This window comes from Thermobia domestica, chromosome 5 (assembly GCF_964235325.1).
Source record: "Thermobia domestica chromosome 5, izTheDome1.hap1.1, whole genome shotgun sequence".
Taxonomy (NCBI): domain Eukaryota; kingdom Metazoa; phylum Arthropoda; class Insecta; order Zygentoma; family Lepismatidae; genus Thermobia; species Thermobia domestica.
Window position 1 is genome coordinate 146,162,950 of NC_137458.1, and position 24,998 is coordinate 146,187,947.

At 36.6% G+C, this 24,998-nt stretch overlaps 1 protein-coding gene across 2 annotated transcripts in view; it reads left to right on the plus strand.

The window, feature by feature from the left end:
- The first annotated feature begins 8,710 nt into the window (after positions 1-8,710).
- Positions 8,711-24,998, plus strand: part of LOC145686152 (serine hydrolase-like protein) — a 46,946-nt gene continuing 30,658 nt past the window's right edge. The window contains exon 1 of one of the 2 annotated variants that reach the window (XM_081759146.1): positions 8,711-9,015. The gene's annotated coding sequence lies outside the window, so the exon portion shown is untranslated. The remainder of the gene's footprint in view (positions 9,016-24,998) is intronic. The other variant, XM_081759147.1, reaches the window with a different exon arrangement.

Below are 24,998 nucleotides of genomic sequence, written 5' to 3' on the forward strand. Positions count from 1 at the left end.
TTTTCCCTTTGACATCATTTTTCCCGCTTCTGGTATATGGTATGAGCATGCAAGTGGTACCATTTGAAAGCCAGCTCCATTCTGAAGAGAATGAGGTATGAACCATGATCCTAGGATAAATAGTGACGATGCAGTAGCTGCTTGACTGAAAGTCTAAAAAATAGCCCGAAAAGCCGGGATCCGGAAGGGAATGAAGATGTTAACACATTGACTCTATTAACTAACTCGGCCGAGATAATCGCTTTTGGAGTAACGGACGGACGGTCTAATGTTATTATTACTCTTATGAGTGATTCTAATAATTGTGGGAACGAAATGAACATCAAAATAACATGTGTGTACAAATCAATGTACACATCAAAATAACTTAAAAGACAAGAGATGAGTTTGTGTCGTCTCAAAAAGATGTTATCAAAATGATATCTCCTCTTCGGAAAGAGTATTTGTTTCTATTGGAAAAACCCTGTCTTGTCCCAAAAAATGTTTTGATTTGTCTCGTGGGCAGGCACGTACGCAGGAATATATTTTGGGGGTCCCAAATTCAAAATGAGTATAAATTGCAATAAAATTTGTAAAATCACTCATAAAATTAGACTAATTTTACAGAAAATTCGGAATTTTGGAGGGGGGTTGGACACCCAGAACTAGGGCGACCATACGTCTCATTTTGACGGGACAGTCCCATTTTAGGGTCTTGTCCCGGCCGTCCCATCAGTAGATAAAAAAAGTAGTACTTGTCCGTTTTATGCAAATGAAAGAAGTAAATAACAAATCCAGTACCTTCACTCCTAGCAAAAGTATTAATAATTAATAATAACAAAGAAGCAATAATTGAACTGAAATTCCCTACATTAAACATAAGCTATAGTTCGCAGTACTGCTCAGTTCAAGAGTCAACTTATCACCCAATGTAATATCACGGATTCGACCTAGGGCAAAGGGACAAATGCAGGCATCTTCATGTCCTACTTATATTGTAAGTTAAATGCTGTTTATATTTTATAGTTCATCTATATTATGTTACATCACAATATAAATATACTAGGTATTGGTAAGGTAAACAGGAACTAATTTACACACTGATCTGTTTCTTACTTGTCATGGTTTTTTAAAAGCCGGTACCTGTACCGCTTTTCAGCTGAAAATTTTATGGTCACCCTACCCAGGACCTACTCTTGCATACTTCCCTGCTCGTGGGCAACCCTAGTATGTATTGTGGACACGCAGAGAACTTCAAAGCAATAAATGAATTAATTGAAACTGAACACTATAATATTAAGTGCTCCTTACCCTAGCAGCACACTTGGAAGATTATGTAACCTAGTGGTCAGTTTGGGGATTGGTAATTACAATTTCTTGTAGTCTCTTGTAGAAATTTAGAGCCGCTACTGGTATATACACTTCTAAAATTGTAACTGCTGGGAAAGAGCTTCAGTCTGTTTAGCGAAAAAAATCCACATAGAAGGGAACTGAGGATTCGTACCACGGCATGAGAGGTGTTCATACCTACACTCATGTCCGAAATTATTGTCACATATCTGTAACTGTCTTCTTGTAAGAATATAATTTAATAATGATTTTGCAGGGTACTTTTAATACTGATACTATATGTATAATCAGAAAATGTTTATTTCTGGTAAATTTCATAGGAAAAGAATTATAAATACTAAAATTAGAATGAGTAAAACAAAATGTTGCTAAATTGACAAGAAAGTTTAATTTTCGTTTTATTGTTCTTATTTACTGCTCTTTTGACATGAAATTTGCCATATACATGTCTTTGCCGATTATACACATACTAACATTATAAGAAATACCGGGCGAATTCGTTATCAAATTATATACCTACAACAACATATTTATAGGCATGTGACAATAATTTTGGACATGAGTGTACATCTCATTCTACGCTCTCGGTAACCTCATTTGACCTCGTTGTATTTCATTATCTACTTTTGATATTTTATCATTTAACGTACTAATGTCGATTTACTATATGGTAAAATATATTCATTTTGAACCGTCCATTTTTTTTTTAAATTACATTAGTCAACAAATTTTAACTTTTTTTCTGCCACATGAGAGAAAACAACTGATCTTAAAGGAACTTTGGCCGCTGAATTCGAATGTACAATCCGTTTTTCTCTATCACGCACAGTTTTCCCGTGACAGAGGGATTTTCGGGAAATTTCCCCCAAAATTTCCCTTTTCTTCCTTTTTGTACCTCTAGCTCGGGTACCCTTAGGCATATATACATACAAATTATATTCTAGGTTAGCTTGATTTATACTTAGTAAACCCTGTAAGTTTCATCTGAGTCGCATCATTCTTCATTGAGAAATAAATATATTTCTATAAATATATGCTATGTGTACTGTCCATTTTACCATATACAATAGGTGCAGAAAAATCACATGTAACTTCCACGGAAATTACAATATAAGCGAGGTTTATACTTCATTGGATTTGTAATGAAACATACTTTACAGTGATGTATACACCATGTCCGCCATTTTTATAAGAGGAAAATTCTAAAGGGATTTTTCGGGAAATTCCCTAAAAAAGTAGATTTTTTGTCTCATGTCACTGTTCATATAGTGATACAGAAACGGGAATTGCGCCAGAATATAGATTTATATCAATTCAATAAATCAATAGCTCACTAGTAAACAAGGTTTTTGCCACATGATCTGATCCTAAAGGAACTTTGGTCGCTGAATTCGAAAGTGCAATCCGTTTTTCTCCATCACCCACAGTTTTTTGCGTGACAAGGGGAGGGGGCTGAGAAATTTCCTCAAAATATACCTTTTTTCCAAATTTTCGTACCACTGGCCCTTGAAATATAAATACAAAAATGACACCATATAAAACTTTGATTTATACTTAAGAAACCTCGCCAGTTTCAGAACAATCGCATTATTATTTCTAGAGAAATAAATATAGCTGCATGTATGTTGTTTGTACTACTTATTTTAAGACGTGATGTTGCGTTCTTTGCACCGAAAGAAAAAAAAAACGCAATTTCATTTACCCATACAGGCACAAATACGAAAAATGAGAGTATACGACATGGAGTAAGAGGTCTGTGGTTTTCTACCACCTGGCATGTGATTGCATTGATACAGCTGTACAACAACACGGGTTTAGCTGATGCAATAAAGCTGCGCAAAATCGGACTCTACTGATAAATTGTCAGGTCCATGGCAAATAGATAAGGAAGTGTTGTATAACTGCATGCATATTGTAGGTTTAGTTTTAATTTGGATTTACCTGTGATAAGTGGTCGTAAGTGCGTGTGCGTGTTTGTTTTCTTTCTCCGCTATGAAGAGATCGCGGCGTGCGTGAATAAACTCACCGAACACTTTCTGTTACGTGTGTGGAAAATATACTGTGAAAAGTCAGCGCCGTGCATTAACAGAAACGTTAAAACAAGCTTATTATAGCTATTTTAGGTGTCATGTGGGTGATCAAGACAAAGTGTGGGCTCCCCATGTGTGCTGTGTAACATGCTATTCTACCCTTATTAAGTGGAAAAGTGGCGATAAAACTCGAGCTATGCCTTTTGCGGTGCCAATGGTCTGGCGAGAACCACCCAGTCATGCTGAAGACTGTTATTTCTGTCTAACAAAAATTTGGGGTCATTCTGAACGAACAAAATCTAATATTGAGTACCCAAATGTTCCATCCGCTCTAAAACCCATACCAAATGGACCTGAACTCCCAATCCCTGATCCATACGCACAGTCAGAAGAATCTCCAGCAGAAGAGCAAGTAGATGAGTTGCCCGAACCATCAACTTCCTTTGATCCAAACTATAACCCAACCAAAAACACATCTCTTCTTGTTAACCAGTCCAGACTGAATGACTTACTGAGGGATCTAAATCTGAGTAAGCAACAAGCTGAGTTGCTCGGATCGAGACTTCAAGAATAGAATTTACCGCCTCCTACCAACAGAATTTCAATTTTCAGAAACCGACATGAACAATTTTCAGGTTACTATATAATGCAAAATTCCCTCTGTGCATGTACAAATATAGATGGTTTAACCCTTTGGGGATCCCCAAAGGGTTAAACCATCTATATTTGTACATGCACAGAGGGAATTTTGCATTATATAGTAACCTGAAAATTGTTCATGTCGGTTTCTGAAAATTGAAATTCTGTTGGTAGGAGGCGGTATGGTACAATCTGTACCATACAGGGTGTTTCATGGTACATTGCGTTATAACTCTCCTATTTGAGCTTTTTCGTCCGGTTTTTTTTCAAGTCCAGAGGCATTGTAGAGGGCATTACGTATGGTTTCACACCTTCCTGCGTCGAGACATAGGAGGTGATGACGTCATAATTCTAAAATATATATTTTCGTGTAATATTTTTTTTTTGGGGGGGGGGTTATGTAAAGTATTTTTGGCGGGCTTATTTTTGCACGTAGAAGATTGAAATTTTGCACAAACATCCAGTCCACCGAGTAGTATTTACCAGATTTTTTCAGATTTCTGCGTTAAAACAGGGGGGAACCAGAGGGGCTAAAATTTGAAAAAAAGGATATTTTTATCCAAAAATCCCGTTTTTCCTCATTTTCCCGCCTTAGATACATGATGGAGACACGTGAGTCATACCGTCTGAGAGGCAGTTCTATTCTGAAGAGAATGATGTGCAACAAATGGCCCTAGGGTAATTAGGGAAGTGTCAGGGAATTTTTATCAAAATTTCCCTCTGTATACGGGAATATGGGACATTGTCAGTATATTTTTTTGGGGCGGGCTTACTTTTCCACCTGGAAAATTGGAATTGTGCATAAACATTCAGCCCACCGAGTAGTATTTACCAGGTTTTTTTCAGATCTCTGCGATAAAACAAGGGGGGTCCAGGGGGGCTAAAAGTTGAAAAAAGGATATTTTTACCCCAAAAATCCCATTTTTCTTCATTTTCCCGCCTTAGATACATGATGGTGACACGTGAGTCATACCGCCTGAAAGGCAGTTCTATTCTGAAGAGAATGACGGGCGAAACATGACCCTGGGGTAATTAGGGATGTCTCAGGAATTTTTTTACCTGAGATCATGGTGTTTTACGGTAATTTGGGGCATGGTGGGAATTCTTGATAAAATTTCTCTCGCCCTTGGTATTCAGGATAGAAACTTGAAATTTGGCACACACATTCAGTATACCAAATACTATTTATCAGATTTTTTAGATGGCTACGTTCACACCGGGCCGCTCCAGAGGGGCTCAAATTGCGAGGAAAAAATTCCCTCCGTTTCCCTTTGACATCATTTTTCCCGCTCCTGGTATATGGTATGAGCATGCAAGTGGTACCATTTGAAAGCCAGCTCCATTCTGAAGAGAATGAGGTATGAACCATGATCCTAGGATAAATAGGGACGATGCAGTAGCTGCTTGACTGAAAGACTAAAAAATAGCCAAAAAACCCCGGATCCGGAAAGTGTTAATGGATGCACTAGGTTTCCAACACATCCCTGAAGAATGGAGGTTGTTTATCGACTCCTCTAAAACAAGCCTTAAAGCTGTTTTGCTACATAATAGGAACACTAAACCATCAATTCCAATGGCATATTCCGTAGAGATGAAGGAAACTTATGAAAGTTTGTCTGTGTTGTTAGCTGTGATACATTATAACAAGTACTGTTGGCAAATTTGTGGTGATTTAAAGGTCATTGCTATATTACTAGGGCTTCAGGGAGGATTTACAAAATACTGTTGTTTTCTTTGCTTGTGGGACAGTAGACCAACTGAATCACACTACATTCAAAAAGAATGGTCCCCTGCTGCCTTTACATATAAAATTAGGCTTAATGAAAAACTTTGTTAAGGTCATGGACAAGAATGGAGAAGCTTTTGCGTACCTTAGAAGTCAGTTTCCAAACTTAGTGACGCGAAAGTAAAAGAGGGGATATTCGTCGGGCCCCAAATTCGGAAACTATTAAAGGACAACATCTTTGAGACAAAGTTAAATAATGATGAACTATCCGCCTGGAGAGCTTTCAGTAAAGTGGTGTATGGATTTTTGGAAAATCATAAGGCAGAAAATTCCGTCAATTGGTTCAAGAGCTTTTGGATAGCTATCAAAGGTTAGGATGTAGAATGTCCCTGAAAATTCACTTTCTACATTCCCACTTGGAATTTTTCCCCGAGAATTTAGGAGTTGTAAGTGACGAACAAGGGAACGATTCCATCAGGACATTCAAAAAATGGAGCAACGTTATCAAGGTAAATGGGACCCTCACATGATGGGCGACTACTGCTAATTTTTAGTTAGAGAAAGTGACTGGCACTACAAAAGGAAGAATTAATTTTAAGTACAAATGTTATATTTTCATACTTTGTAAAGCAGTTGTGCATTTGATCCATTGTGAGCTATTGATATTTGTTTTTGTAGGACAATATTAATTTTTTGTTTACTATCTTGAATAACGTTTAAAAAGCGTGGAAACTAAGAATTTTGTTGTATACTTTTGGAGGTAAAGATAAGTTTTTCAATAGGATTAATCTGGCGCAATTCCCGTTTCTGTATCACTATATGAACAGTGACATGAGACAAAAAATCTACTTTTTAGGGAATTTCCCGAAAAATCCCTTTAGAATTTCCCTCTTATAAAAATGGCGGACATGGTGTATACATCATTGTAAAGTATGTTTCATTACAAATCCAATGAAGTATAAACCTTGCTTATATTGTAATTTCCGTGGAAGTTACATGTGATTTTTCTGCACCTATTGTATATGGTAAAATGGACAGTACACATAGCATATATTTATAGAAATATATTTATTTCTCAATGAAGAATGATGCGACTCAGATGAAACTTACAGGGTTTACTAAGTATAAATCAAGCTAACTTAGAATATAATTTGTATGTATATATGCCTAAGGGTACCCGAGCTAGCGGTACAAAAATTAAGAAAAGGGAAATTTTGGGGGAAATTTCCCGAAAATCCCTCTGTCACGGGAAAACTGTGCGTGATAGAGAAAAACGGATTGCAGATTCGGATTCAGCGGCCAAAGTTCCGTGAAGGTCAGCATTCTTCTTTCATGGGGCAAAAATCTTGTTGACTAGTGTTATTATTCTGGGCATTAAATGGTAAAGAACACGGGCCACATTTCGTATCAGCCATCGCAAAAGTTGCGAAACGTAACACAGAGTAACACAACACAACACACAAAATTCAATTATAACTATAATACCAATTATCGCAAACTGAAGCGAAGATATTTGAGTCTATTCAAATCGTCACGGAATGAGGCCTGAGGACTTATATCCAAAGCCAAACACTAAGGAGGTTTCTCACACAAAAACAGTGTTGGCAATGTTAGCTACAAGTCGCTACATCTAGCGAATTTGGAGAGGCAGTTAGCAACATAATTTTTTACAAAATCGACTAACGACCTTTTCAGCGACTTTTGAAGTGTCCTGGCGATAGAACTGAGGACTTTCTTTGAGTGTTATGGTTTTCTAAGATTTTGATATTACTTACCGAGCAATTGTCAAGAGATTGATGAATAAAACGAACGCGGATCATTATGTGAGTTCCACTGGGCACAATTCGGGAATTACCTGTATAGTTCATGACGACGCCACTTGAACACACTATGTGTGATACAATCGAGAATTACCCTGTGGCTTGTTACAACGCGCAATATAACAAAAACGAACTATGAAAGTGATGGGCAAGTTTTCCTAGAAGATGGCCCAAGAAAAGAGGAAATATGTTAGGCGGGCCAATATAATTTATGATAGCAAGAATGGTACATTTGACATACATTTTGTAAAATTGCTTTGTATTAAGGATTAGTTTCTCGACCTAGTTCGAACTGGGACGCAGCAACTCCCGGAAATAAAGTTAGTTGCTCATCTGTTGCTCTGTTTCTAATACAACTCTTTCGAAGAAACCCGATTGTTAATTTCATTCGTTAGATTAGATAACATGTCGCGGGACAGATATGACTTTCAGGGGATTGCATCTAGCCCGCGGGCCGTAGTTTGCCCATCAATGAACTAGGGTGTTCCGACTTCTTTAAAAATATATTCAGCCTTATGCACAGACGTTCTGATGCGCGATTAGTGCTATACTAAAGAGTTCGACTGAAATACGTTTCCTGCAGTAGTAAGGCCTTTAGTATGATCCTAATCATTCTTCAAAACGGCTATGCGTAAGGCCCATTTAGTTGCAGTGTATACTGTGTAGTGCAGCGATGTGTAACTGACAAATTAAGGGGACTAAAGTATGTGACCTATGTTTTTTACTCCCCCTTTAAAAGTGTCGTTTTCTTTTTTAAACAACATAGTAAACCCTGAGGAGGAGGAGACTCTGTTTCTTCGAGAATAAATAACTATTTTACATGGTTTCTGTTTCTGTTTTTAGACTTACAGTTTAACGGAATCTGTACCATATGAGTTCCAGCCAGAAATCGCACCTGAGTCTGTCACTCCAAACTCTCGCACGATAACTGCTCAGCCACGAGGGAGCTCTCCTTATGTTTACATCGGGAAAACATGTTTATGTTGTTTCGAAAACAGAAAAAGAAAGAAAGAAACGTAGTTTTCAGGCTTAAATCCGACAAATATTAGTTTTAGAGATTATCTGGTGACTTTCAAAGTCTGAATTTAGCGACATTCTACCGGTAAGTATTGGCAACAGTGTACAAAAACAAAAAACACAACTCACGCTAGAGAAAAAAATAGACGAACGAAATTCGAACTTGTTGAAACAAACAATTTTTCAGCTTAGAGATTAATATTTCTTTGTTTATGATGAAAACCAGAATAAAATAACTGTATAACATCTTTTATATTGTAACTGTGATAGTATTAAACTGTGAAGCACTGTAGTCATTAGAAATAATTTAATATTGACACGAATTTATCAGACGGTCATCATGTACGTGACAATGCATTTTTAGTTGTAATTAAAAAGTGAAGGCGTTCTATGTATATTGTTTATCATAACTAGAAGACTCAAGTTACAGTGGGCATTCAAAGCTCAAGCTGAGGTATAATGCTTTATAATTACGTAGTTGTTTTCGAATGATTTGGTATAATTAGGCAGTAGGAAACCCGGTCATTATAAGGGTGGTTAAATGGTAAATAGCTGTGATTAAATTAAAGTGGACATTCATTCCGTTATGTGTTATCCCATTTTATAGGGGGTACATATATATTTACGAAATATAACTTACTGTTAACAGGAATTATACTTTTACCGTCTTAGAAATTGTTTCTTGACAGGAGTTGCATTAATGGGTGCGTGTTATATGGCATTAAAACTACAGTCCGTAAAAGACAAACCAACTTGTACTACGTGACCATTAAATATCACGAATGATAGCTAAGCTAACCGAGTGGGAGCAGGAATGCAGAAGGAGGTCCTGCACAGGGTGTGTTCGTAGGAGCAGGCGTGTCAGCGGCAGTGGGTATACGCATAAACGAGGATAGTGTGGAAAAAGATGTGTTGCATGTAGCACGGTTTTGTGACATCTGTGAGCACTTCGAGAACTAGTTTCACTTGTCACTTCACTTCATCACGTCTCCCTTATGAAGTATTACGTGTTAAAGAGCACACTTTGCATTTCGTATTTCTGCTTTATTGTATTTTCATGCAAAGGGTAAGATTCCGGTGTACTTTGATTACTTATACAATCTTATTGTGAAATCTAATAACATTTCCGTAGGTTTTACAAATTTTTACTGACATAAAATGGGATAGCACTTTCCGTTAACCCCCGCAAGCTTTTCAACATGACAATAATGACTTTTGAATAGGTCAGGTTATGCTGTTTTTAGGTCCCGATGGCAGAACTTTCTTTGTCTTTTTGCGATGAGAGCGTGTAAGTAAAAAATTTTCTGCAGGAATTCCAAAATAAAAAAATCAGGATGATCAGTTCCAGCAGAAGAAACACTTGTTATTGTTAAAAATACGCTTTACGCGACGTGAAAAACAGTTCAAACTATATTCATGCGAGTTGTCCGTGCATTTAAGACATCCACACATAGCAGGCATGTTTATACAATTTTCTGCTGGCTATATTTTTCCTTTGGCTTTTTTTTTTTTTTTTTTTTTTTATACAGGTGCGGCAAATTTTCTGCGATCACATAGCAAATCGCGGCATGTTCTTCTATGTGGGTTCAGGTTACGTTACGTTAGATTAGGGTACTGGTGCAAAATAGTCCATCATAAAAATTGTAATTTTACGGTTAAAATGAGCTTTAAAATTGTATATTAGAGTATTGTAGGGTCGGGATAGCTTAGGGCTAGGACAAGTCTGAACATATTTTATTAAAATTATTCGAGTGTAAATTTTTTGTGCCTCCGTGAGGATACCAGCTAGAACAATCATTGCAAAGTTTACCCGTAATTTTTGCTGTTCAAATGTATCTACAGAGTGTAGGAAACCAATATTTTATGTTTACTTGTGTATTGTTACTAATGTCAGACCATTAGTTGCGTACTTCTCTGTACTACAGCTCGGGGTGAGCTTTGACATCCTTTACAAGCAACCTCTATTTCTTCTTGTCACATACTAGTTGTGTTTTCCATACAGTTTAGATCCTCGATTACGTCGCCTATCCATCCTTCCTTTGGTCTTCCAGTTCGTCTCTTATAGAATAACTTTTTCCTTTACATTGGCATTATTGCATCATCCGTTCGCTCTACATGCCCTAACCATCTGATTCATTGGCTGTTGATGAAGCGTACGATGTTCTCTCTTTTGATTATTGCCTCTGGTTCTTCATTATTTTTCGCAGTGTTATTCTTTCCGTTTTTCCAAGAGCCTTCTCGTTTGCTATAGATATGTCACATTGACTTGATCCCTAGTTTTCCGTTGCAAGCGATGCTATCGGCTGAAGGAATTCCACTCGCTTTCTCTCGCTTAGCAACAGCTGAACCCTCATTGGCTCAACGCCTGAGGGTGTGAGCGTTAGTTCGCATTTTTGCCACGGCTCGAGACATTTTGGCAGCACAATAGTGAGTGTCCATGTTTGCGACATACGTACGAGGAGTGATCAAAAAGTAAGGTTGCAAAGCAGGCAGTGAAACGTGTATATACAATCAATACAGCCAACGGATACTGCACACAGTAGGTTTTTTTTTTTTTTTTTTTTTTTTGACATGGTCTCCATATCGGTTGAGGCACTAGTCGCATCGTGGGATGAGTTTGAAAATTCCTTCCTGGTAAAAGTCCTGTCCTTGCATATTCAGCCACGTTCTCACGAAGTGTTTCACCTCTTCATCTAGTGTTTCACCCTCCTAGATGTTCCTTCAACTGCGGGAACTGGTGAAAGGTGCTTGAAGCGATGTCCGGGCTGTAAGGAAGGTGGGTCTATGATGTCCCAGCGAAACTGCTTCAACAGCGTGGTGGTTTCAGGGCTATATGCAGGCGCGCGTTGACGTGGAGGAAGATGAGTCCCTCAATGAGAAATCCTGGCCGTTTCCTGTACCTGCTGCCGGTGAATTTTAGCCGCAGTTACATGTTTCGCCCACAGAAATCTAATAAATGAGCGAACTTTCTTCGTGAGATCAGTTTTCCAAACGAGTCGCCATTTCTGTTTACCTACAACTAGTGCCGTAGGTGGCGGATGGCTGAAACTGCACAGTTGCCAATTCCATGTATTAAAATTACCGCACACTCCTTTATAACAGACGAAACTCCACAAACATCGGCCTTGTAACCTTAGTTTTTGATCCTTCTCGTAACAACTGGTTCCACTAACGTCCTGTATAATTACCTGTAGTTTTGTATTGAGATTGATCTGCATTTGAATATTTGGTGGTTTGCAAAGTATGCCTTGTTTCGCGTTTGTAACCTGTCTTGTATGCACGCACCCATTGCATTTTCGTTGCACGAGCTGCTGCTTCTTTCAGACGCTGACAGTATCATAAATTTGGTTTTGTTTTGGTTTACTATTAATCCAGTTTCTTGCATTTCTTGTTCCAGCTGTTCAAACACTTGTATCAATCTTCGTTCTGATCTCGCCAATATTACTATGTCGTCAGCATATGCATATATCTAACCAGATTTTATGAATATTGTCCCTCGTTGATCTATTTTGTCTGCTACGTAGTGTAACGCCAATAGAAATAAGGTCATTGAGAGTCCATATTGTAAGGTTTCGCATGTCTTCACATCATGCTGTAACCATGTGTGTACTACACGTGTTGGCAGTAAATAAATACAACGCAGACGACAGTACCGAAGAGGGGTCGTCCACAATCGCCAGCAGTCGGCAAGACGGAGATCACCGAGGGTAGCCGACATTTTAGGATAAAAGTCACCAGCACGCCTAGAGAAGTATCAATCTCCACAGGTTGATCGAACCACCAAAAGCCCTAAGGCGCCTGGCCATTGGGAACACCTTACCCTCTCACGACGCTTGGTCAGTTGAGAGATACCCTTCCTAAAAGCCCTACGACGCTTCATCATTGGGTTCCCTTTCTCTCTCACGACGCCCGGTCACCGAGAGACACCTAATCACACAAACTCATCCCCTCTCACGACGCCTGATCAAAGAGAGTAACCTCACCTAAAAGCCCTATGACGCTTGGTCATTGGGTTCCTTCCACTTTCTTACCTAAAATATTAGAGGACACTACTTATTGTAATATATTTCTATATAAAGAGGATCGTTTATAATAAAAGGTGATGGGAAAGTCCAATCTCCCGAGTACGATAATTGCTCTACCTTACATAAATAGAGAGAATTTTACAATATTCTTGCTTAACCCCAGTTTTGATTGCAAACTATTTGTAAATTAATTACCAATTTAACTTGCGTTTTTTTTTTTTTTTTTTTAAGTTCCTTATAATCGTTTCAATTAGTATTACTAGTTTCTTTGGTATTCCCATTCTGTTCATAGCTTTGAGTAGCATTTTTTTTTGTCTACATTCTCGAATACTTGCTTGTAGTTCACAAACAACATGCACAGATCTACGTCGAGTTCTATGTGGTTTTCAGTCTCGTCACAAGAATTGGGTTGGTTATACCTGTGTTTAGAAGGAATCCACATTTGTGTTCTCCCACTTTATATTTATATATATATATATATATACTTACTTTCATTCTATCCTATATTACTCCGGTCAGTATTTTGTATACTGTATTTATCAGTGCTGTAATTTTCGCGTGTTCTTTTATTTCCTTTCTTAAATATGTGACATATATTTCCTGTGGTTCATTTTCCAGGAATTGTTTCGGCTGTTCAAATCTTTTTTTATCAGTTTGTGAATCGCACTGTTCATGATGTGTTCTTTGTATTTGATTAGCTCTCCCACTATTTCGTCTTCCGTTGGAGCTTAATTGTTCTTGAGTGACCTATGCAATTCTGTACTTCTTTTCTAGTTGGTGGTTGCACTATCTCGTGAATCCCCTCGTTCGTATCCTGCTCTTCTTTACTTGATGTTAGGTTTTTTTTTTTTTTTTTTTTTTTTTTTTGCATTTAGTAGTTCTTCAAAGCACTGTCCCCACCTTTCCATAATTTCCCTTAGGGATGTACCGATATATCGGTATCGCTGATACCGGCTACTTTTGGGAGTATCGGTATCGGCAAATGGACACCAATATTTACCGATACATTTTCCGAACTATTTTCCATTTCTTTAATATTAACAGTGACACTTATATTCCATCGGTTTGTTTTAAAGTTGATCTATATTATGATCAATTGCAGTCGATTTCTTTATGCATGTGTACACCTTTGATTTGCACTACTCATACTCAGCTGATATTTTTAGTCCCTCGATGCCAAAATGGTGGTGAGAAAAAGCCAAAGGTCCTCAGTCAGGATCATGGGCCCCCGAAGAAAATTTTCCAGGGGAGCCCATTCCATGACTACTATATATTACGTCTGGTATTTAATACACGTGGTTTGCTATATTACTTATACATTTTCATGAGCCAAAGGAGTCTCCCCATGGTCAGGATAACAAACCCGTAATTTGAGTCCCAAACGAAACAGAGGATTCGATTCAGAAGAAAATGCTATGGAAGAAACCCACAAGACGCTTACTTTGTCATTATTTTCTCCTACTTACTGGTTAAAAAACAATAGTTTTATCGTTTTCGACTTCGCTTAAATAACTTTTTTTTTTATTTATGTTATACACAGCAACACTTGGTTCAGCAGGCGTAATTCCGTAAACAATAAAAATTTGTAACGGTAGTATCCGTTTGGTACTCAATACTTTGTACTATTGCTATTCTCTCTCTCATTACTGTTTTGACTAGAGAGTGGTCTGAACCTCAGTTTGGTCCTCGGCAGCTCCGAACATCTATCATTGATGATTCCTGTCTTGCTGATGTTAATATATGATCTATTTGGTTAACTTCCTGCGTGCCTGGTCTTTTCTAGGGATGGCCGGATCCGAAGATCCGGATCTGAGTCCAGATCTCGGATCTGGGTTCGAAATTCGGATCTGGATCCGAAATCCGGATCTCAGATCTTGATTCTTATCCAAACCCACATCCCACCCAAATTGTGATAAACTTGAATATCAAAAATTCGCCGAAAGTAATTTCACGAAGTCCTGACAGTGAAGAAGAAAACAGAAAATTAAGACGAATATTGACAAATCTATTTGTCTCCTTCATTCTACACTAAAGATCAAATGCTTACCGTACTAAAAAATAATCTGATTTGATCTGGATGAGAGTTCGAATGTCGAATCTAGGTCCACCCGGTTGCAGGACCGAGATGAAATAAACACGTATTTATATTTGAAACCGGAATACAAAACTCGAACATTTAAAATTCCTCAATACACCTATTTCATTGACAGTTAAGAAAGCATAAACAGTTAATACAAGTATTGACTAGTTTTTACGTATATTTATCTTGCTCAGTTTGCTGAAAATATCAAATGTATACCTTACAATTAGATTTAATAATTATTTAGTAAATCACAATATGAGCACCGAGAATAAACTATGAATTTTGGTGCCCCTTATCTAGATTTGAAATTTCGGATTCATACATACAATCAGGCTGAAAGATAAATATTTGAGATCTGGAAACCGAAACAAGTGCTAGTACCAAGATCGTAGCCGTTTGTACCTAGATAATGCGAGCGGAAGGCACTTGCACTGATTCCGCATGTACCGGTACTTTGGGGAACACGAGAAACTAAAAACAGATAAATATTCTTTTTCAGGGACAAGTCGCGCTTTAACATGACTTTTCATGAGTGTTGTGTTCAAATATGAAAACTGTAATGGCGACTTGTTTGAAATAAATGCCTTTTCTTTTTTAGCAATAAAGTTAGGTACTTTCACATTGAATAGAAGTTAGCAAAGCACATTTCACTGATTAGAGTGCTGATTCTTATGGAAGCTTTCACACTGAACCGAAGATTTCCTCATGTGGGTATCGGATTGCCACAATTCACCTTGCTGAAAGACGTGGTTTATCAGGAGGTCGGCCAAGATTCTTTTGGACTTAGCCTGTAGACTGCTTCTGGTCTCAATTATTCCCATATAACAAGACTAACCATATATAAAGTTGGTTCGAAATGATTTAAAATATTACTAATAGACCTTAAGGGGATAATCGCGATTTAAATATTCGTAAATCAGAAGAGATGTAAAAGTTAAGCGTTAAAATAAATCTGATAATTCCTAATGCAACCCAATGATAGCAATAAAACTCCTTATGTAACATTTTCAAAGCTAAGATTAACAGTTTTTTTTTTCTTGAAGAGGGTTTATGGCAACATAGAATATTATAAATCCAATTATCATAAGTAGTACCTCTGACAGCCCCGCATTTCACATCACCATCGCCCTTCATCCTGACAAGTGGGCAATTCACTTACCCACAATGACTTTTCATGCGTTCCAGTGACATCAATATCTCAGTTTGGGTTTGGGATTATGCTTCGGTGAACCTTGACTATCACCATCAGCAGCTATTAGAGAATCAGAACTTATTTCTTTATTAGATAATGTGGGTAACTATAGCTTTTCGTCTATAGAAGACGGAGAGCGTGCCTTCGGTGCCCGTGGTCATGGGTTCAATTTCCGGAGAGGCACTCAACAATTTCGATGTTGACCCAGCATCATGAGGACAATTGGGGAGTTATCTTAAGTAAGAGGTAGCGGACTCCAGTCTAGAAAGCCGGCATTAGGGACTTTGGGTGTCGATGCGTTGACTACACATCCCCACTTTCAACGTAAGCCCGTTGGTAGGAGCCAAAGGACTGTCGTGCCAAGAATTTAGTTTGTTTTAATTATCATAAATGCCTTCTTTATTATTAAATTTTATCCAATATTTTCTTTTCAACTAGTTTGCGAAACTCAGAGCTAGCTACTTGTTTTCTTTTTAATTCATGTTCATAGTCAGCACAACTAATCACTAAGGAAAAACAATCTTTTCAATAAAATTCGCCTCGCGTCTTTCGTAGCTTTAAGTTTATTTATTTATTTATTTTAAGTTGAAGGGCGGTTTATCATTTTCCCCTCGCTTTCCCTATTTTTTTCTAGTTTTACCTATGTTTCTTTGCACGGACATCGCGCCTATACGCACGTGCTTAGTGTGTTCGTTTACAAAAGCGGGTTATTTTCCTGCCACTATAGAAAGTAAGAGTGCACTGTATCAGAGAAATATTAATTGACGTATGTAAGTGAATATATTTGTGACGAAGTCATAATTACTCAGTTTCTGCATCGTACATAGTTTCCTCATCCTCATCAATCTCTTCACCCCCGCTTCCTAAATTCCAGTTCTAGTATTCTTTCTTGATGGGGGACTGATGTCTCATGTAGGCTTATTAACTATGACATCAGCAATAAAGAAAGTATGGTTTAATTTGCACTAATTTTAAAACATTACGTTAATTAAGTAATAATAATAATACGGGGCGAGCTCAGGCTACTTGTTAGGATTCTTGCTTCGCAATTGGATAATACCGGGTCGAATTCGGAGACCAGCCATCCTGACTGAGGATTTTCCAGGGTTGTTCCTCAGTTATACTGGGCAAATGCTAGGTTAGTACCTTGATCTAAGGTTCTGAAGACCTTCCTTCCATTCCTTTTCCAATGTTTTCATCTGTTGATTACTACAGTGTAAAGTGGCCTCTGAGGATGTATCTGGTAGCTTATAGTAAATAAGCAATAACGACGTAATATATCTTCACGAAACATGTGGGTTAATTTAACTACAGCCTTACAGTCCCAATAGATAGCTAAAGTTTTGATATCAATTTCCTGACTTTTATATACTATTTTCATATTGTTTCAGCTTTCAATTTTCTCATGTATGTTCCCACCGAGAATTGAACCTGAGATCACATGAACAAATGCGAATATGTTAAATATTTTTGAACACTTTAATATACAAAACAAAACGCTTCAATGATACGATGCATGGATATGTTTTGGTTCGTCCTGCAATGTATGATAAAAGAAACCTAGAGGGTGAAGAAAAAATAACAGAAATCTCTTTTATATTTACTCCTTCAACAAACTCCCTACCTCAGAAGGGCAAGCCATAAGTTAGGTAATAAAGTCATACAACGAACACAATCATATCGTTTTTTTGAAATTCTCGTGTGTATGTTTAAAAATCTGCTGTTGTTCCACGCCAACCAGTCTATATTTTTTGTTGTATATACCTTCGAAGTGAAAGATATTCATTATTACATTTGTTGATGGTTGGAATCTAGTGAGTCAGAAACTACTATTAATAAAGTTTGTTTTGTCTACTATTCCTGCGATTAGAAGGGCCTTATCTAAAAGATATTTCATTTGTATATGAGAAAAGAAGAAAGTTTATAAATAAATATTTTCAGTGTGAAGCTAACATTAAGTTTCGAAGAGGAGCTAAACAGAAGAATTTGTTACCATTTTCATCAGTTTTCAGACAGTTCACTATACTCTGAAATGGAAAGAAAACAAACTTGGAAACATTTTACTAAAGAGACTTCTACAGAAAGTGCAACATGTAAATATTGCAAGGTTAAAATAAAATAAAAAACAAAGGTAGCACAAACGTGTTATGGAAACATTTAAAAGCACAGCAACCTACTATATCAGTGAATCCGAAAAAAAGTTTTAATGAATTTTAAATATTCAATTTTATCATCACAATTTCAGATGTAGGTTTGGATACGAATCAAGATCTGAGACTCGAATTTCGGATCCAGATCCGAGACCCGGACCCAGATCCGAGATCCGAATTTCGGATCCGGATCTGAGATTCGGATCCGATAATATCCGGATCTCACTGGATCCGGGATATCCGGATTTGAAAATTTTTGGCCATCCCTAGTCTTTTCCACATTCCTTTATGGATTTTCTGATGTGGGAACCACAAAATCTCTTAGCACTTTTCCGTTTTCATTACTGACATCACACAGTGTGTGCTTTTCGGCCACGTGGCCCAACAAATCATCTTTTCCTATCTCTGCGTTGAAATCCCCCATTACTGACAAGTGATCGTACTTTGGGGGTTGGTTGCATACCTTCTGTAAACTCGCATAAAATTCATCCTTATGCTGTTGCTCTTTTTCCTTCGTCGGAGCGTGGAGCGGTATGGTTGTGATGTTTCTGAAATGTCCCTTTAGTCTTATTCTGCATAGGCTATCGCTGATCGGCTCAAATTCTAACAGACTATTTCTAATCTTTCTGCTGATCATAAAACCTGTCCCCCCTCTGGCCTGTTCTTATACTAGGTCCGCTATATAATACTGTATAGGCCTAGTTCTTTTTATCTATTCTGCCTGAGCCACTCCTATCTCATTTCTTATAGCGCTACCAAGTCGAATTTGAAGTTAACCATTTCATCTGTAATTTCTCTCATTTTTCCTGACTTGAACATTGATCTCACATTCTATCATCACATTTCAGATTAGCAATCTCTCGATTGGTTTGACGCAGTTTTCTACCCTTCCTTTTTCTGTGCCAGACTGTTTATTACTTCGTAGATTTTCTTCCTCTTATCTTGTACTGTATTATTTGGTCCGTATATTCCAATAGTGGCCTTCCTCTAGGTATTTTCCCTCTGTAATTCCCTCCATAGCTATTAACACTATTCTTCTATATCTCATAATGTGTCCAATTATCTTATGTCGTCTTTCCAAAATATTCTTCAATACATCCCTCTTACCATTTCCAATACTCTCATATTTGGTATCTTGTCCGTCCATCTAATTTTAATCGTTCTTCTATAGCACCACATTTCAAAGGCTTCCATTCTCCGTTCTTCCATTTAGTGGTACCCGGTGAGTAATTTAATGGTAGAGTATTGTGGATGGTATCATTTTGTTCCTTATAGCAGCCCTGCCCACGGCGAGCAGATAGTGGAAACCCTCCTCGTGAACGCTCACGAGCATTCTACGAGCAAATACCATTGTTCGTGCTTCGTGGATCTTCGGGTTTTGTCCTTAGAGGAGCGGAAGTGTTGTCAACCTTGGCGGTAATCACTAGCTTACCAAAAAAAAAAAGTATGTATGGTAACTGATTGCCATTTAGTGTAAAGTGTTTTTTTACAATGTGGTAACCGTTAACTATAGACAATACAAACTTGTAACAGCAATCAAATGATAAACTATGTACGTTCCTTTTCTTCTTTTTTCTTTCCTTTTGTTAAAGAGGGATGTGGGTTTGTTATATCCGAGTGTGGGTTTGTTATATTATGTTGTTTCGCTTTTTAGGAAAAGAGATAATCTGTTGATAAGAAAAAAAAACTGTAGCACTTGTTTGTAATTATCTAAGTATATCTCCAGAAAATTAGCTTATGCATGTATGTGTGTACGAATAGGCTTAGCAAGGGGTTGGTTGTGGAGATTAGAAGCCACTATTACACTATCAATAGGAAGAATAGTATTTCTTACTCCACTTTTAAAGTTACTTTGATCGCAAAGAATCAAACAAAATATTAAGAGAGCCAAAGAGATTTTCCATTTTTAAGTGTGACCGTTAGTGACTGCAATTAGTTTTTTTTTTTTTTTTTTTTTTTTTTTTAAACAAGGAGTGTCTTTTTAATAAGGAAAAATGTATTGTCCCTGGCTGGTTGCTTGCCGGTGGCTTGTTAAAAGTGAAAAAGAATGTTAAATCATTTCAACGACTGAAGCTACACGCTTGTCTTTCTTCGATAGTTACTGACTGATTTTGAAAGTCACAATGTTGTAGGCCTACTGTAATAGCGTAGGCCTACTGTAATAGCGTAGGTCTACTGTAATAGCGTAAATTCGAAAGGAAACGTTCCAACTGAATGATACGAACAATTATTCCCAATGTCTTGAACATGAAACGTGGGTTGCACGGATAACGCTTAAAGTAGGCTGGACTGCACTGGAATTTCCTTCCGGCAAATTAGTGTTTGGTCGAAACTCGGTTCTTCTGTGTAATTGTCTCTTAACAACATTTGAACATTTCTTTTAGATAATAATAACTAACTAACTCTATGGTCTATGGAACCCGAAGGTTCAATGCCGCGTTTACAAAATATTTCCACTAACTTATGTCCTTAGCCAACTGGATCCAGTTTCTACTCTGTACTCTTATTTCTGCAAGATCCATCTTTATATTGTCTTCCCATCTACGCCTAGGTCTTCCTAGTGGTCTTCTTCCAATTGGGTTTTCAGTTAAAATTATGAAAGCGTTTCTAATTTCTTCCATTCTGGCTACATGGCCTGCCCACCTGAGCCTTCTACACTTCATAACCCTAATAATGTTAGGTGAGCGGTATAAACTATGCAATTCCTAGTTACGAATTTCCTCCAATCCCCATTTTCATCCCTCTTTGGTCCGAATAATAATAATAATAATAATAATAATAATAATAATAATAATAATAATAATAATAATAATAATAATAATAATAATAATAATGCGTATTATTATTATTATTATTATTATTATTATTATTATTATTATTATTATTATTATTTTCAACCTCCCGTCGTTCTCCTATCAATCTAGCAACGAAAGGCGTTTACAACTTAGCAAACGTGAAGCGAATGACAAATTACAGACCGAGTGCTAATGTAATACAACGTCACGAATTGTGTAAGCAAGCTAAAAAGGTCTGAAACAATTCGTTTCCGATTTTTTCAGTCGTTTTTACGTCTGTAAGATGACATGTTTAATATAAGTTTCTTTCTTTCTTTCTTTCTTGTTCATTTGTTAGTTATTTCAACGCTAACTGTAACCTCTATCATGCGTCTTCCTCAAACAAAAAACGTACCAATTTTATTTCCTGCAGTGTTTTCGCGTCACTGCTTTCGAAATGGGGAGGGGGAGAGCACACCTGCACATTTCACGCTTGCGTCTGCTCAATGCTTATCATCGTGCGAATTTCTGGCCAGGCTTGGCCATAGGTTTTTTGCCATCATGTGTGGTTGGCAACACTTATCGGATGCAGTGGAAGAAGCGAAGCTAGCAGCACCTGTGCTCACCTGTTCTTATCTTCGCTCGTGCCCGCTCACGCTTTGGCTCCGGGAGCCAATTCATGGACAGGCCTGCTTATAGGGTAGGGAATGAAAAAAGTGATAATGGACATGTCAGACCCGCAACTGGGAGCAGGCATCGCTCGCTTAATCACTTATAACTTTACTCCTAATCATTCGATTTATTTTATTTTTTTTTATTTTTTAAAGAAAGGTCTAAGTACGTTATACACATTATGTTATTAGCATCTTTTACGTAAATGTAGCCGTTTGCGTTAAAATTTGAAGAAAAAAGAGAATTTTTCGTACGAAAAATATTATAATTGACAAAATAATAATTTTTTTATTATTTATTTATGCCAAATAGTTAAATTTATAAAAGAAGTATGAAATAAGAATAAACTTTTACTTTCGAACGTTGTTATATAAAACGTAAGGAAAAGAACAGTATACAAAATCTAATACTTCACTCAAGAGAAGCAATTAATACTTATAATTACACATATTCCTACAATTTATTATATTATGTGATCCATATTAATAGTAATCAGGGTGGATTGATTTAAATCAGACTCATTTAAATCGAGGTTTAAATCACTTGCTTTTTTAAATAATAATCGTTGATTTAAATCAAATTCCGAAATAAATTAATCTAAAGTGAAAATAAGTAAAATTCTGCGTCTACTCTGTTATTTCGATTATGGAAGATAATAATCATAATACAATAAGATGCAAATGTATGTACAGCACAGTATGAAAACAAGTGTTTAATGCAGAGAATGATTAGGGAAAATCCCATTTTGAACTGGGAACGGGGCAATCCTGCTTTCTTTGTAACATAGGGTTTTCAAATTGTTAACTATTCCAACGGGGAAATCACCATAGACATTTAAGATGAAAATTGTTTTGTGTGCTCGTCCGTTTGGTTGTTCCCAGATAATAGGGGCGTATTTATAAAAGGGGCTTGTTTCCCTCTCCGAAACTTTTTTTTTTTAAGATCTTATAACTTCAGGGGAAATTTGCATACTTTATATGTATTTTGTGCCGCAAGTTAGTTTCTTTTTTAAGATATGCCCCTGCCAAATATGAGTAACTTTTGTGAAAAAAAGTATAATGTTGATAAACGTTAATGTACTTTTTCCTTAATGTTTAAAAAACATCGTTGTGATTAAAGATGCAAAATAGTCGGCTTTTTTGATTCGATGGTTTTTTCTCGTAAAAAGTCGGCTTTTTAGGGAAAAAGAGAAATTTTGACTTTTTCCATTTTAATGATTTTTCTATTTAAACAGCTTTCTTGTAGTATAGTCTATAGTTAAAAAAGACTCCATGACCTAACTGCCATATTTCCCTCAAGAATTCGTCATTGTGATGGATGGAGTACATGTTTTATGAATTAAATATAAAGTACGTAGTATTTGAGGGCAATTTTAGAGGCTATATAACTATAACTGCTGAGTTATCGACATTTTTGCTTCTTTAGATCATTTCATTTTTAGTTATCTGTATTTCATTTCTTAGAGCTTAGTACTCTAGCTTCTAGCGCGTAAGTTAAACTTGTGTTTTTCAATATATCCGTCAGAGCATACTTCCACATTTCTGTTATACTGTAGCTGTGTAATGATGCAGCAATAATCTTCCGGATAGAACCTTGAATACCATTTTATACAAATAATCAGTACGGATTTAGAAACGTGTTTTGGGAGTTTTTTTTTTTTATTTATGGTTAGTTTTTTCAAGTTTCAAGGAGCTTCAAGTTTAGGAGTAAAGACATAATTAAAATTTCATTTGTTTTAGGAATTCCGTAATTTCTGAGAACAGGCTACAGTCCGAAAGACACCCCCACCCTAACCCCTTTTGCAAATCCATCACTGCTAGTAGTTAGTAAAAACGACGATTTAAAACATAAGAAATAAAATCGGCCACGACTCACAGTACACGCACTATCTCTTTACGCCATAAAAAAACTAAGTAAATCCTGGCTGTTGTAGCCACTTTATAGCACTCCTGTATTTTATTTCAAAATTAAATGATTAGGGTCATCTCCATAGTTACGAATCATGGCTGGAGATGCCACCTATAGCAAAACTGATTCTGGAAGGGAAAATTTTATGAATCCTCAATGACTTAGTTGTCTCTATAGTTACAGATTTTTTTGTCATCCCAAACAAATATGCTATAATTTATTACTACTATTATTGTTATGCGCAACGGTTATCAGTTTTAGAAAAAGTAAATATATATATATATATATATATATATATATATATATATATATATATATTTACCTGTACATCCAAGAACTTGTGGTAATGGCATTCCGATAAGCTTTTTCATAAATATATTATCCTTAGTTCTGTATCTAGTTATCCCATGAAATACTATCTTATTCAGATTTCTATTTTTTTGATAATAATGAAAGGTGATTTTGAATTTTTAGTAAAACATTTATTTCTTTTGTTAACAGCAAAATAAATTCTGACATCAACAGAAGAAAAGAAGAGAAAAAACTATTCAAAACTATTGTTATTAATTTCAAGAGGAAGCTTATAATTTTGACAACAAACATTTTTATTACATTCTAGTTATTGTTATTCTCTGATGCCGACTATCTATAAATAGTTTATTTCTGTGTTTCACTGTATATAGAATACTAGCAGCGTTCACCCCGCTTCGCTGCGGTCACCCCGCAACGCAATAAACTTTGTTACTTAGATAATTTTTACTTTTTCGCTTTCAAGTGATATGATAAAAACCATAGTAGATTGCAGTAAATGTTAACATTATATCGCCTGTCATTTATGTTAACCCGCCGAGTGACACGGTCATGCGGGTTGCATATAAATACGTTTATTTTTACCTATGATGAACTAACAAAGGATTTGTACGTTATGGACACTTGAATGGTCAATTATCTCAAGACACTGGTAATTGAAAATTAAAGTGATATGATAAAAACCATCTAGGGTCCAAATCCTAATAACCCCCCAAAAATGAAAGAAATTGGTTCAGCCGTATTAGCGTGATGAGGGAACAAAGGATTTGTGCGTTCTCTTTTATAATATAGATCACAATAAATTATCGCTGTTAAACATATTTCTAGTTATTTAAGTAGTTAGTTGAAAACTACAGTATTTAACATTTTTGGTCAGTCTAGGTACAGTTCCATTCAAGCATTTTATATATTATAAACATATAAAGTATATCCGTATCATAGTCTGCTATCGTTCACGGTAATATCAACTCACATATTTTTTTTTCATTAACTCTCTTTCCTTCGACATGTGGTTCACATATTTAAAACATAGTTTTATATTTCACTATGGCTACTCTTAATGGTTACCAATTCCGGAGAAGTTAATACTTAAAGTTTTATGTTTTAACACTTAACTGGTAAGTACCCATATGTCCAAATGATCTGAAGGTTGTCCTGATTTTAATTTTTATAAGGTTTTTGGCCGAATAGCACTTTTGCGGCGATATTTTTCAATTTCTGGGTACTGCCTACATAAAGAAACTTACTTCACCTTTTACTTTATTTTCACTGCACCGGATATCGTAGCGCCCTCTGGGACAACTATTACTATTGTTATATTCTT